At 46.1% G+C, this 9,343-nt stretch overlaps 42 non-coding genes across 42 annotated transcripts; all 42 read right to left on the reverse strand.

The window, feature by feature from the left end:
* Positions 1-168: 168 nt before the first annotated feature.
* Positions 169-240, reverse strand: trnae-cuc (transfer RNA glutamic acid (anticodon CUC)). Its single transcript has one exon. It is a non-coding gene; the product is annotated as a tRNA-Glu (tRNA).
* A 100-nt stretch (positions 241-340) lies between these two features.
* On the reverse strand, positions 341-412 carry trnae-cuc (transfer RNA glutamic acid (anticodon CUC)). The gene has a single exon. It is a non-coding gene; the product is annotated as a tRNA-Glu (tRNA).
* A 100-nt stretch (positions 413-512) lies between these two features.
* trnae-cuc (transfer RNA glutamic acid (anticodon CUC)) lies at positions 513-584 on the reverse strand. The gene has a single exon. It is a non-coding gene; the product is annotated as a tRNA-Glu (tRNA).
* Positions 585-684: 100 nt separating this feature from the next.
* trnae-uuc (transfer RNA glutamic acid (anticodon UUC)) lies at positions 685-756 on the reverse strand. The gene has a single exon. It is a non-coding gene; the product is annotated as a tRNA-Glu (tRNA).
* A 214-nt stretch (positions 757-970) lies between these two features.
* On the reverse strand, positions 971-1,042 carry trnae-cuc (transfer RNA glutamic acid (anticodon CUC)). Its single transcript has one exon. It is a non-coding gene; the product is annotated as a tRNA-Glu (tRNA).
* Positions 1,043-1,142: 100 nt separating this feature from the next.
* trnae-cuc (transfer RNA glutamic acid (anticodon CUC)) lies at positions 1,143-1,214 on the reverse strand. Its single transcript has one exon. It is a non-coding gene; the product is annotated as a tRNA-Glu (tRNA).
* Positions 1,215-1,314: 100 nt separating this feature from the next.
* Positions 1,315-1,386, reverse strand: trnae-cuc (transfer RNA glutamic acid (anticodon CUC)). Its single transcript has one exon. It is a non-coding gene; the product is annotated as a tRNA-Glu (tRNA).
* Positions 1,387-1,486: 100 nt separating this feature from the next.
* Positions 1,487-1,558, reverse strand: trnae-uuc (transfer RNA glutamic acid (anticodon UUC)). Its single transcript has one exon. It is a non-coding gene; the product is annotated as a tRNA-Glu (tRNA).
* Positions 1,559-1,772: 214 nt separating this feature from the next.
* Positions 1,773-1,844, reverse strand: trnae-cuc (transfer RNA glutamic acid (anticodon CUC)). Its single transcript has one exon. It is a non-coding gene; the product is annotated as a tRNA-Glu (tRNA).
* Positions 1,845-1,944: 100 nt separating this feature from the next.
* On the reverse strand, positions 1,945-2,016 carry trnae-cuc (transfer RNA glutamic acid (anticodon CUC)). The gene has a single exon. It is a non-coding gene; the product is annotated as a tRNA-Glu (tRNA).
* Positions 2,017-2,116: 100 nt separating this feature from the next.
* On the reverse strand, positions 2,117-2,188 carry trnae-uuc (transfer RNA glutamic acid (anticodon UUC)). Its single transcript has one exon. It is a non-coding gene; the product is annotated as a tRNA-Glu (tRNA).
* A 214-nt stretch (positions 2,189-2,402) lies between these two features.
* trnae-cuc (transfer RNA glutamic acid (anticodon CUC)) lies at positions 2,403-2,474 on the reverse strand. Its single transcript has one exon. It is a non-coding gene; the product is annotated as a tRNA-Glu (tRNA).
* Positions 2,475-2,574: 100 nt separating this feature from the next.
* Positions 2,575-2,646, reverse strand: trnae-cuc (transfer RNA glutamic acid (anticodon CUC)). Its single transcript has one exon. It is a non-coding gene; the product is annotated as a tRNA-Glu (tRNA).
* Positions 2,647-2,746: 100 nt separating this feature from the next.
* trnae-cuc (transfer RNA glutamic acid (anticodon CUC)) lies at positions 2,747-2,818 on the reverse strand. The gene has a single exon. It is a non-coding gene; the product is annotated as a tRNA-Glu (tRNA).
* Positions 2,819-2,918: 100 nt separating this feature from the next.
* On the reverse strand, positions 2,919-2,990 carry trnae-uuc (transfer RNA glutamic acid (anticodon UUC)). Its single transcript has one exon. It is a non-coding gene; the product is annotated as a tRNA-Glu (tRNA).
* Positions 2,991-3,204: 214 nt separating this feature from the next.
* On the reverse strand, positions 3,205-3,276 carry trnae-cuc (transfer RNA glutamic acid (anticodon CUC)). Its single transcript has one exon. It is a non-coding gene; the product is annotated as a tRNA-Glu (tRNA).
* Positions 3,277-3,376: 100 nt separating this feature from the next.
* trnae-cuc (transfer RNA glutamic acid (anticodon CUC)) lies at positions 3,377-3,448 on the reverse strand. Its single transcript has one exon. It is a non-coding gene; the product is annotated as a tRNA-Glu (tRNA).
* Positions 3,449-3,548: 100 nt separating this feature from the next.
* On the reverse strand, positions 3,549-3,620 carry trnae-cuc (transfer RNA glutamic acid (anticodon CUC)). The gene has a single exon. It is a non-coding gene; the product is annotated as a tRNA-Glu (tRNA).
* A 100-nt stretch (positions 3,621-3,720) lies between these two features.
* trnae-uuc (transfer RNA glutamic acid (anticodon UUC)) lies at positions 3,721-3,792 on the reverse strand. Its single transcript has one exon. It is a non-coding gene; the product is annotated as a tRNA-Glu (tRNA).
* A 214-nt stretch (positions 3,793-4,006) lies between these two features.
* trnae-cuc (transfer RNA glutamic acid (anticodon CUC)) lies at positions 4,007-4,078 on the reverse strand. The gene has a single exon. It is a non-coding gene; the product is annotated as a tRNA-Glu (tRNA).
* Positions 4,079-4,178: 100 nt separating this feature from the next.
* On the reverse strand, positions 4,179-4,250 carry trnae-cuc (transfer RNA glutamic acid (anticodon CUC)). Its single transcript has one exon. It is a non-coding gene; the product is annotated as a tRNA-Glu (tRNA).
* Positions 4,251-4,350: 100 nt separating this feature from the next.
* On the reverse strand, positions 4,351-4,422 carry trnae-uuc (transfer RNA glutamic acid (anticodon UUC)). The gene has a single exon. It is a non-coding gene; the product is annotated as a tRNA-Glu (tRNA).
* A 214-nt stretch (positions 4,423-4,636) lies between these two features.
* Positions 4,637-4,708, reverse strand: trnae-cuc (transfer RNA glutamic acid (anticodon CUC)). Its single transcript has one exon. It is a non-coding gene; the product is annotated as a tRNA-Glu (tRNA).
* A 100-nt stretch (positions 4,709-4,808) lies between these two features.
* On the reverse strand, positions 4,809-4,880 carry trnae-cuc (transfer RNA glutamic acid (anticodon CUC)). The gene has a single exon. It is a non-coding gene; the product is annotated as a tRNA-Glu (tRNA).
* Positions 4,881-4,980: 100 nt separating this feature from the next.
* On the reverse strand, positions 4,981-5,052 carry trnae-uuc (transfer RNA glutamic acid (anticodon UUC)). The gene has a single exon. It is a non-coding gene; the product is annotated as a tRNA-Glu (tRNA).
* A 214-nt stretch (positions 5,053-5,266) lies between these two features.
* On the reverse strand, positions 5,267-5,338 carry trnae-cuc (transfer RNA glutamic acid (anticodon CUC)). The gene has a single exon. It is a non-coding gene; the product is annotated as a tRNA-Glu (tRNA).
* A 100-nt stretch (positions 5,339-5,438) lies between these two features.
* trnae-cuc (transfer RNA glutamic acid (anticodon CUC)) lies at positions 5,439-5,510 on the reverse strand. The gene has a single exon. It is a non-coding gene; the product is annotated as a tRNA-Glu (tRNA).
* Positions 5,511-5,782: 272 nt separating this feature from the next.
* Positions 5,783-5,854, reverse strand: trnae-uuc (transfer RNA glutamic acid (anticodon UUC)). Its single transcript has one exon. It is a non-coding gene; the product is annotated as a tRNA-Glu (tRNA).
* Positions 5,855-6,240: 386 nt separating this feature from the next.
* On the reverse strand, positions 6,241-6,312 carry trnae-cuc (transfer RNA glutamic acid (anticodon CUC)). The gene has a single exon. It is a non-coding gene; the product is annotated as a tRNA-Glu (tRNA).
* Positions 6,313-6,412: 100 nt separating this feature from the next.
* trnae-uuc (transfer RNA glutamic acid (anticodon UUC)) lies at positions 6,413-6,484 on the reverse strand. The gene has a single exon. It is a non-coding gene; the product is annotated as a tRNA-Glu (tRNA).
* A 214-nt stretch (positions 6,485-6,698) lies between these two features.
* Positions 6,699-6,770, reverse strand: trnae-cuc (transfer RNA glutamic acid (anticodon CUC)). Its single transcript has one exon. It is a non-coding gene; the product is annotated as a tRNA-Glu (tRNA).
* Positions 6,771-6,870: 100 nt separating this feature from the next.
* trnae-cuc (transfer RNA glutamic acid (anticodon CUC)) lies at positions 6,871-6,942 on the reverse strand. The gene has a single exon. It is a non-coding gene; the product is annotated as a tRNA-Glu (tRNA).
* Positions 6,943-7,042: 100 nt separating this feature from the next.
* Positions 7,043-7,114, reverse strand: trnae-uuc (transfer RNA glutamic acid (anticodon UUC)). The gene has a single exon. It is a non-coding gene; the product is annotated as a tRNA-Glu (tRNA).
* A 214-nt stretch (positions 7,115-7,328) lies between these two features.
* trnae-cuc (transfer RNA glutamic acid (anticodon CUC)) lies at positions 7,329-7,400 on the reverse strand. Its single transcript has one exon. It is a non-coding gene; the product is annotated as a tRNA-Glu (tRNA).
* Positions 7,401-7,500: 100 nt separating this feature from the next.
* trnae-cuc (transfer RNA glutamic acid (anticodon CUC)) lies at positions 7,501-7,572 on the reverse strand. Its single transcript has one exon. It is a non-coding gene; the product is annotated as a tRNA-Glu (tRNA).
* A 100-nt stretch (positions 7,573-7,672) lies between these two features.
* trnae-cuc (transfer RNA glutamic acid (anticodon CUC)) lies at positions 7,673-7,744 on the reverse strand. Its single transcript has one exon. It is a non-coding gene; the product is annotated as a tRNA-Glu (tRNA).
* Positions 7,745-7,844: 100 nt separating this feature from the next.
* trnae-cuc (transfer RNA glutamic acid (anticodon CUC)) lies at positions 7,845-7,916 on the reverse strand. The gene has a single exon. It is a non-coding gene; the product is annotated as a tRNA-Glu (tRNA).
* Positions 7,917-8,016: 100 nt separating this feature from the next.
* trnae-cuc (transfer RNA glutamic acid (anticodon CUC)) lies at positions 8,017-8,088 on the reverse strand. Its single transcript has one exon. It is a non-coding gene; the product is annotated as a tRNA-Glu (tRNA).
* A 100-nt stretch (positions 8,089-8,188) lies between these two features.
* trnae-uuc (transfer RNA glutamic acid (anticodon UUC)) lies at positions 8,189-8,260 on the reverse strand. Its single transcript has one exon. It is a non-coding gene; the product is annotated as a tRNA-Glu (tRNA).
* Positions 8,261-8,474: 214 nt separating this feature from the next.
* Positions 8,475-8,546, reverse strand: trnae-cuc (transfer RNA glutamic acid (anticodon CUC)). Its single transcript has one exon. It is a non-coding gene; the product is annotated as a tRNA-Glu (tRNA).
* Positions 8,547-8,646: 100 nt separating this feature from the next.
* Positions 8,647-8,718, reverse strand: trnae-cuc (transfer RNA glutamic acid (anticodon CUC)). The gene has a single exon. It is a non-coding gene; the product is annotated as a tRNA-Glu (tRNA).
* A 272-nt stretch (positions 8,719-8,990) lies between these two features.
* Positions 8,991-9,062, reverse strand: trnae-uuc (transfer RNA glutamic acid (anticodon UUC)). Its single transcript has one exon. It is a non-coding gene; the product is annotated as a tRNA-Glu (tRNA).
* Between the last annotated feature and the right edge of the window lie 281 nt (positions 9,063-9,343).

Genomic DNA, 9,343 nt, shown 5'->3' on the forward strand with positions numbered 1-9,343 from the left:
GACATGGAAAATATTGCTTGAATGAAAAGGCTAAACCAGGTTTCCCTGTCTACTAAGAGCATCAAACAATAACTACTTAACAGTGGGGGACAAGTTGATGCACATCACATCATTGAAATGTTGCAACGGACAACACAAGCATCAACTAAGGGTAACTTCAAATGCCATTTCCCTGACCGGGAATCGAACCCGGGCCGCGGCGGTGAGAGCGCCGAATCCTAGCCACTAGACCATCAGGGACACAGTTGTGCATATTATGTCCTCCAATCAGATCGAAAACATTCAGCACATCGAATAATAGGCTTAAATTAAAACATCAAGTCAGAACTTTAAAAGCCAATTCCCTGACCGGGAATCGAACCCGGGCCGCGGCGGTGAGAGCGCCGAATCCTAGCCACTAGACCATCAGGGACACAGTTGTGCATATTATGTCCTCCAATCAGATCGAAAACATTCAGCACATCGAATAATAGGCTTAAATTAAAACATCAAGTCAGAACTTTAAAAGCCAATTCCCTGACCGGGAATCGAACCCGGGCCGCGGCGGTGAGAGCGCCGAATCCTAGCCACTAGACCATCAGGGACACAGTTGTGCATATTATGTCCTCCAATCAGATCGAAAACATTCAGCACATCGAATAATTGGCGTAAATAAAAACATCAAGCCAGAACTTTAAATGACATTTCCCTGACCGGGAATCGAACCCGGGCCGCGGCGGTGAAAGCGCCGAATCCTAGCCACTAGACCACCAGGGACACATTCATGCTAATTAAGTCGTAATATCGGATCGAAAATATTCAGGACATGGAAAATATTACTTGAATGAAAAGGCTAAACCAGGTTTCCCTGTCTACTAAGAGCATCAAACAATAACTACTTAACAGTGGGGGACAAGTTGATGCACATCACATCATTGAAATGTTGCAACGGACAACACAAGCATCAACTAAGGGTAACTTCAAATGCCATTTCCCTGACCGGGAATCGAACCCGGGCCGCGGCGGTGAGAGCGCCGAATCCTAGCCACTAGACCATCAGGGACACAGTTGTGCATATTATGTCCTCCAATCAGATCGAAAACATTCAGCACATCGAATAATAGGCTTAAATTAAAACATCAAGTCAGAACTTTAAAAGCCAATTCCCTGACCGGGAATCGAACCCGGGCCGCGGCGGTGAGAGCGCCGAATCCTAGCCACTAGACCATCAGGGACACAGTTGTGCATATTATGTCCTCCAATCAGATCGAAAACATTCAGCACATCGAATAATAGGCTTAAATTAAAACATCAAGTCAGAACTTTAAAAGCCAATTCCCTGACCGGGAATCGAACCCGGGCCGCGGCGGTGAGAGCGCCGAATCCTAGCCACTAGACCATCAGGGACACAGTTGTGCATATTATGTCCTCCAATCAGATCGAAAACATTCAGCACATCGAATAATTGGCGTAAATAAAAACATCAAGCCAGAACTTTAAATGACATTTCCCTGACCGGGAATCGAACCCGGGCCGCGGCGGTGAAAGCGCCGAATCCTAGCCAGTAGACCACCAGGGACACATTCATGCTAATTAAGTCGTAATATCGGATCGAAAATATTCAGGACATGGAAAATATTACTTGAATGAAAAGGCTAAACCAGGTTTCCCTGTCTACTAAGAGCATCAAACAATAACTACTTAACAGTGGGGGACAAGTTGATGCACATCACATCATTGAAATGTTGCAACGGACAACACAAGCATCAACTAAGGGTAACTTCAAATGCCATTTCCCTGACCGGGAATCGAACCCGGGCCGCGGCGGTGAGAGCGCCGAATCCTAGCCACTAGACCATCAGGGACACAGTTGTGCATATTATGTCCTCCAATCAGATCGAAAACATTCAGCACATCGAATAATAGGCTTAAATTAAAACATCAAGTCAGAACTTTAAAAGCCAATTCCCTGACCGGGAATCGAACCCGGGCCGCGGCGGTGAGAGCGCCGAATCCTAGCCACTAGACCATCAGGGACACAGTTGTGCATATTATGTCCTCCAATCAGATCGAAAACATTCAGCACATCGAATAATTGGCGTAAATAAAAACATCAAGCCAGAACTTTAAATGACATTTCCCTGACCGGGAATCAAACCCGGGCCGCGGCAGTGAAAGCGCCGAATCCTAGCCACTAGACCACCAGGGACACATTCATGCTAATTAAGTCGTAATATCGGATCGAAAATATTCAGGACATGGAAAATATTGCTTGAATGAAAAGGCTAAACCAGGTTTCCCTGTCTACTAAGAGCATCAAACAATAACTACTTAACAGTGGGGGACAAGTTGATGCACATCACATCATTGAAATGTTGCAACTTGCAACACAAGCATAAACTAAGGGTAACTTCAAATGCCATTTCCCTGACCGGGAATCGAACCCGGGCCGCGGCGGTGAGAGCGCCGAATCCTAGCCACTAGACCATCAGGGACACAGTTGTGCATATTATGTCCTCCAATCAGATCGAAAACATTCAGCACATCGAATAATAGGCTTAAATTAAAACATCAAGTCAGAACTTTAAAAGCCAATTCCCTGACCGGGAATCGAACCCGGGCCGCGGCGGTGAGAGCGCCGAATCCTAGCCACTAGACCATCAGGGACACAGTTGTGCATATTATGTCCTCCAATCAGATCGAAAACATTCAGCACATCGAATAATAGGCTTAAATTAAAACATCAAGTCAGAACTTTAAAAGCCAATTCCCTGACCGGGAATCGAACCCGGGCCGCGGCGGTGAGAGCGCCGAATCCTAGCCACTAGACCATCAGGGACACAGTTGTGCATATTATGTCCTCCAATCAGATCGAAAACATTCAGCACATCGAATAATTGGCGTAAATAAAAACATCAAGCCAGAACTTTAAATGACATTTCCCTGACCGGGAATCGAACCCGGGCCGCGGCGGTGAAAGCGCCGAATCCTAGCCACTAGACCACCAGGGACACATTCATGCTAATTAAGTCGTAATATCGGATCGAAAATATTCAGGACATGGAAAATATTGCTTGAATGAAAAGGCTAAACCAGGTTTCCCTGTCTACTAAGAGCATCAAACAATAACTACTTAACAGTGGGGGACAACTTGATGCACATCACATCATTGAAATGTTGCAACGGACAACACAAGCATCAACTAAGGGTAACTTCAAATGCCATTTCCCTGACCGGGAATCGAACCCGGGCCGCGGCGGTGAGAGCGCCGAATCCTAGCCACTAGACCATCAGGGACACAGTTGTGCATATTATGTCCTCCAATCAGATCGAAAACATTCAGCACATCGAATAATAGGCTTAAATTAAAACATCAAGTCAGAACTTTAAAAGCCAATTCCCTGACCGGGAATCGAACCCGGGCCGCGGCGGTGAGAGCGCCGAATCCTAGCCACTAGACCATCAGGGACACAGTTGTGCATATTATGTCCTCCAATCAGATCGAAAACATTCAGCACATCGAATAATAGGCTTAAATTAAAACATCAAGTCAGAACTTTAAAAGCCAATTCCCTGACCGGGAATCGAACCCGGGCCGCGGCGGTGAGAGCGCCGAATCCTAGCCACTAGACCATCAGGGACACAGTTGTGCATATTATGTCCTCCAATCAGATCGAAAACATTCAGCACATCGAATAATTGGCGTAAATAAAAACATCAAGCCAGAACTTTAAATGACATTTCCCTGACCGGGAATCGAACCCGGGCCGCGGCGGTGAAAGCGCCGAATCCTAGCCACTAGACCACCAGGGACACATTCATGCTAATTAAGTCGTAATATCGGATCGAAAATATTCAGGACATGGAAAATATTACTTGAATGAAAAGGCTAAACCAGGTTTCCCTGTCTACTAAGAGCATCAAACAATAACTACTTAACAGTGGGGGACAAGTTGATGCACATCACATCATTGAAATGTTGCAACCGACAACACAAGCATCAACTAAGGGTAACTTCAAATGCCATTTCCCTGACCGGGAATCGAACCCGGGCCGCGGCGGTGAGAGCGCCGAATCCTAGCCACTAGACCATCAGGGACACAGTTGTGCATATTATGTCCTCCAATCAGATCGAAAACATTCAGCACATCGAATAATAGGCTTAAATTAAAACATCAAGTCAGAACTTTAAAAGCCAATTCCCTGACCGGGAATCGAACCCGGGCCGCGGCGGTGAGAGCGCCGAATCCTAGCCACTAGACCATCAGGGACACAGTTGTGCATATTATGTCCTCCAATCAGATCGAAAACATTCAGCACATCGAATAATTGGCGTAAATAAAAACATCAAGCCAGAACTTTAAATGACATTTCCCTGACCGGGAATCGAACCCGGGCAGCGGCGGTGAAAGCGCCGAATCCTAGCCACTAGACCACCAGGGACACATTCATGCTAATTAAGTCGTAATATCGGATCGAAAATATTCAGGACATGGAAAATATTGCTTGAATGAAAAGGCTAAACCAGGTTTCCCTGTCTACTAAGAGCATCAAACAATAACTACTTAACAGTGGGGGACAAGTTGATGCACATCACATCATTGAAATGTTGCAACGGACAACACAAGCATCAACTAAGGGTAACTTCAAATGCCATTTCCCTGACCGGGAATCGAACCCGGGCCGCGGCGGTGAGAGCGCCGAATCCTAGCCACTAGACCATCAGGGACACAGTTGTGCATATTATGTCCTCCAATCAGATCGAAAACATTCAGCACATCGAATAATAGGCTTAAATTAAAACATCAAGTCAGAACTTTAAAAGCCAATTCCCTGACCGGGAATCGAACCCGGGCCGCGGCGGTGAGAGCGCCGAATCCTAGCCACTAGACCATCAGGGACACAGTTGTGCATAATATGTCCTCCAATCAGATCGAAAACATTCAGCACATCGAATAATTGGCGTAAATAAAAACATCAAGCCAGAACTTAAAATGACATTTCCCTGACCGGGAATCAAACCCGGGCCGCGGCGGTGAAAGCGCCGAATCCTAGCCACTAGACCACCAGGGACACATTCATGCTAATTAAGTCGTAATATCGGATCGAAAATATTCAGGACATGGAAAATATTGCTTGAATGAAAAGGCTAAACCAGGTTTCCCTGTCTACTAAGAGCATCAAACAATAACTACTTAACAGTGGGGGACAAGTTGATGCACATCACATCATTGAAATGTTGCAACTGACAACACAAGCATAAACTAAGGGTAACTTCAAATGCCATTTCCCTGACCGGGAATCGAACCCGGGCCGCGGCGGTGAGAGCGCCGAATCCTAGCCACTAGACCATCAGGGACACAGTTGTGTATATTATGTCCTCCAATCAGATCGAAAACATTCAGCACATCGAATAATTGGCTTAAATTAAAACATCAAGTCAGAACTTTAAAAGCCAATTCCCTGACCGGGAATCGAACCCGGGCCGCGGCGGTGAGAGCGCCGAATCCTAGCCACTAGACCATCAGGGACACAGTTGTGCATATTATGTCCTCCAATCAGATCGAAAACATTCAGCACATCGAATAATAGGCTTAAATTAAAACATCAAGTCAGAACTTTAAAATCCAATTCCCTGACCGGGAATTGAACCCGGGCCGCGGCGGTGAGAGCGCCGAATCCTAGCCACTAGACCATCAGGGACACAGTTGTGCATATTATGTCCTCCAATCAGATCGAAAACATTCAGCACATCGAATAATTGGCGTAAATAAAAACATCAAGCCAGAACTTTAAATGACATTTCCCTGACCGGGAATCGAACCCTGGCCGCGGCGGTGAAAGCGCCGAATCCTAGCCACTAGACCACCAGGGACACATTCATGCTAATTAAGTCGTAATATCGGATCGAAAATATTCAGGACATGGAAAATATTGCTTGAATGAAAAGGCTAAACCAGGTTTCCCTGTCTACTAAGAGCATCAAACAATAACTACTTAACAGTGGGGGACAAGTTGATGCACATCACATCATTGAAATGTTGCAACTGACAACACAAGCATAAACTAAGGGTAACTTCAAATGCCATTTCCCTGACCGGGAATCGAACCCAGGCCGCGGCGGTGAGAGCGCCGAATCCTAGCCACTAGACCATCAGGGACACAGTTGTGTATATTATGTCCTCCAATCAGATCGAAAACATTCAGCACATCGAATAATAGGCTTAAATTAAAACATCAAGTCAGAACTTTAAAAGCCAATTCCCTGACCGGGAATCGAACCCGGGCCACGGCGGTGAGAGCGCCGAATCCTAGCCACTAGACCATCAGGGACACAGTTGTGCATATTATGTCCTCCAATCAGATCGAAAACATTCAGCACATCGAATAATTGGCGTAAATAAAAACATCAAGCCAGAACTTTAAATGACATTTCCCTGACCGGGAATCAAACCCGGGCCGCGGCGGTGAAAGCGCCGAATCCTAGCCACTAGACCACCAGGGACACATTCATGCTAATTAAGTCGTAATATCGGATCGAAAATATTCAGGACATGGAAAATATTGCTTGAATGAAAAGGCTAAACCAGGTTTCCCTGTCTACTAAGAGCATCAAACAATAACTACTTAACAGTGGGGGACAAGTTGATGCACATCACATCATTGAAATGTTGCAACTGGCAACACAAGCATAAACTAAGGGTAACTTCAAATGCCATTTCCCTGACCGGGAATCGAACCCGGGCCGCGGCGGTGAGAGCGCCGAATCCTAGCCACTAGACCATCAGGGACACAGTTGTGCATATTATGTCCTCCAATCAGATCGAAAACATTCAGCACATCGAATAATAGGCTTAAATTAAAACATCAAGTCAGAACTTTAAAAGCCAATTCCCTGACCGGGAATCGAACCCGGGCCGCGGCGGTGAGAGCGCCGAATCCTAGCCACTAGACCATCAGGGACACAGTTGTGCATATTATGTCCTCCAATCAGATCGAAAACATTCAGCACATCGAATAATTGGCGTAAATAAAAACATCAAGCCAGAACTTTAAATGACATTTCCCTGACCGGGAATCGAACCCGGGCCGCGGCGGTGAAAGCGCCGAATCCTAGCCACTAGACCACCAGGGACACATTCATGCTAATTAAGTCGTAATATCGGATCGAAAATATTCAGGACATGGAAAATATTGCTTGAATGAAAAGGCTAAACCAGGTTTCCCTGTCTACTAAGAGCATCAAACAATAACTACTTAACAGTGGGGGACAAGTTGATGCACATCACATCATTGAAATGTTGCAACGGACAACACAAGCATCAACTAAGGGTAACTTCAAATGCCATTTCCCTGACCGGGAATCGAACCCGGGCCGCGGCGGTGAGAGCGCCGAATCCTAGCCACTAGACCATCAGGGACACAGTTGTGCATATTATGTCCTCCAATCAGATCGAAAACATTCAGCACATCGAATAATAGGCTTAAATTAAAACATCAAGTCAGAACTTTAAAAGCCAATTCCCTGACCGGGAATCGAACCCGGGCCGCGGCGGTGAGAGCGCCGAATCCTAGCCACTAGACCATCAGGGACACAGTTGTGCATATTATGTCCTCCAATCAGATCGAAAACATTCAGCACATCGAATAATAGGCTTAAATTAAAACATCAAGTCAGAACTTTAAAAGCCAATTCCCTGACCGGGAATCGAACCCGGGCCGCGGCGGTGAGAGCGCCGAATCCTAGCCACTAGACCATCAGGGACACAGTTGTGCATATTATGTCCTCCAATCAGATCGAAAACATTCAGCACATCGAATAATAGGCTTAAATTAAAACATCAAGTCAGAACTTTAAAAGCCAATTCCCTGACCGGGAATCGAACCCGGGCCGCGGCGGTGAGAGCGCCGAATCCTAGCCACTAGACCATCAGGGACACAGTTGTGCATATTATGTCCTCCAATCAGATCGAAAACATTCAGCACATCGAATAATAGGCTTAAATTAAAACATCAAGTCAGAACTTTAAAAGCCAATTCCCTGACCGGGAATCGAACCCGGGCCGCGGCGGTGAGAGCGCCGAATCCTAGCCACTAGACCATCAGGGACACAGTTGTGCATATTATGTCCTCCAATCAGATCGAAAACATTCAGCACATCGAATAATTGGCGTAAATAAAAACATCAAGCCAGAACTTTAAATGACATTTCCCTGACCGGGAATCGAACCCGGGCCGCGGCGGTGAAAGCGCCGAATCCTAGCCAGTAGACCACCAGGGACACATTCATGCTAATTAAGTCGTAATATCGGATCGAAAATATTCAGGACATGGAAAATATTACTTGAATGAAAAGGCTAAACCAGGTTTCCCTGTCTACTAAGAGCATCAAACAATAACTACTTAACAGTGGGGGACAAGTTGATGCACATCACATCATTGAAATGTTGCAACGGACAACACAAGCATCAACTAAGGGTAACTTCAAATGCCATTTCCCTGACCGGGAATCGAACCCGGGCCGCGGCGGTGAGAGCGCCGAATCCTAGCCACTAGACCATCAGGGACACAGTTGTGCATATTATGTCCTCCAATCAGATCGAAAACATTCAGCACATCGAATAATAGGCTTAAATTAAAACATCAAGTCAGAACTTTAAAAGCCAATTCCCTGACCGGGAATCGAACCCGGGCCGCGGCGGTGAGAGCGCCGAATCCTAGCCACTAGACCATCAGGGACACAGTTGTGCATATTATGTCCTCCAATCAGATCGAAAACATTCAGCACATCGAATAATTGGCGTAAATAAAAACATCAAGCCAGAACTTTAAATGACATTTCCCTGACCGGGAATCGAACCCTGGCCGCGGCGGTGAGAGCGCCGAATCCTAGCCACTAGACCATCAGGGACACAGTTGTGCATATTATGTCCTCCAATCAGATCGAAAACATTCAGCACATCGAATAATTGGCGTAAATAAAAACATCAAGCCAGAACTTTAAACGACATTTCCCTGACCGGGAATCGAACCCGGGCCGCGGCGGTGAAAGCGCCGAATCCTAGCCACTAGACCACCAGTGACACATTCATGCTAATTAAGTCGTAATATCGGATCGAAAATATTCAGGACATGGAAAATATTGCTTGAATGAAAAGGCTAAACCAGGTTTCCCTGTCTACTAAGAGCATCAAACAATAACTACTTAACAGTGGGGGACAAGTTGATGCACATCACATCATTGAAATGTTGCAACTGACAACACAAGCATAAACTAAGGGTAACTTCAAATGCCATTTCCCTGACCGGGAATCGAACCCGGGCCGCGGCGGTGAGAGCACCGAATCCTAGCCACTAGACCATC

Source organism: Pungitius pungitius, chromosome 2 (genome assembly GCF_949316345.1).
Source record: "Pungitius pungitius chromosome 2, fPunPun2.1, whole genome shotgun sequence".
Lineage (NCBI taxonomy): Eukaryota > Metazoa > Chordata > Actinopteri > Perciformes > Gasterosteidae > Pungitius > Pungitius pungitius.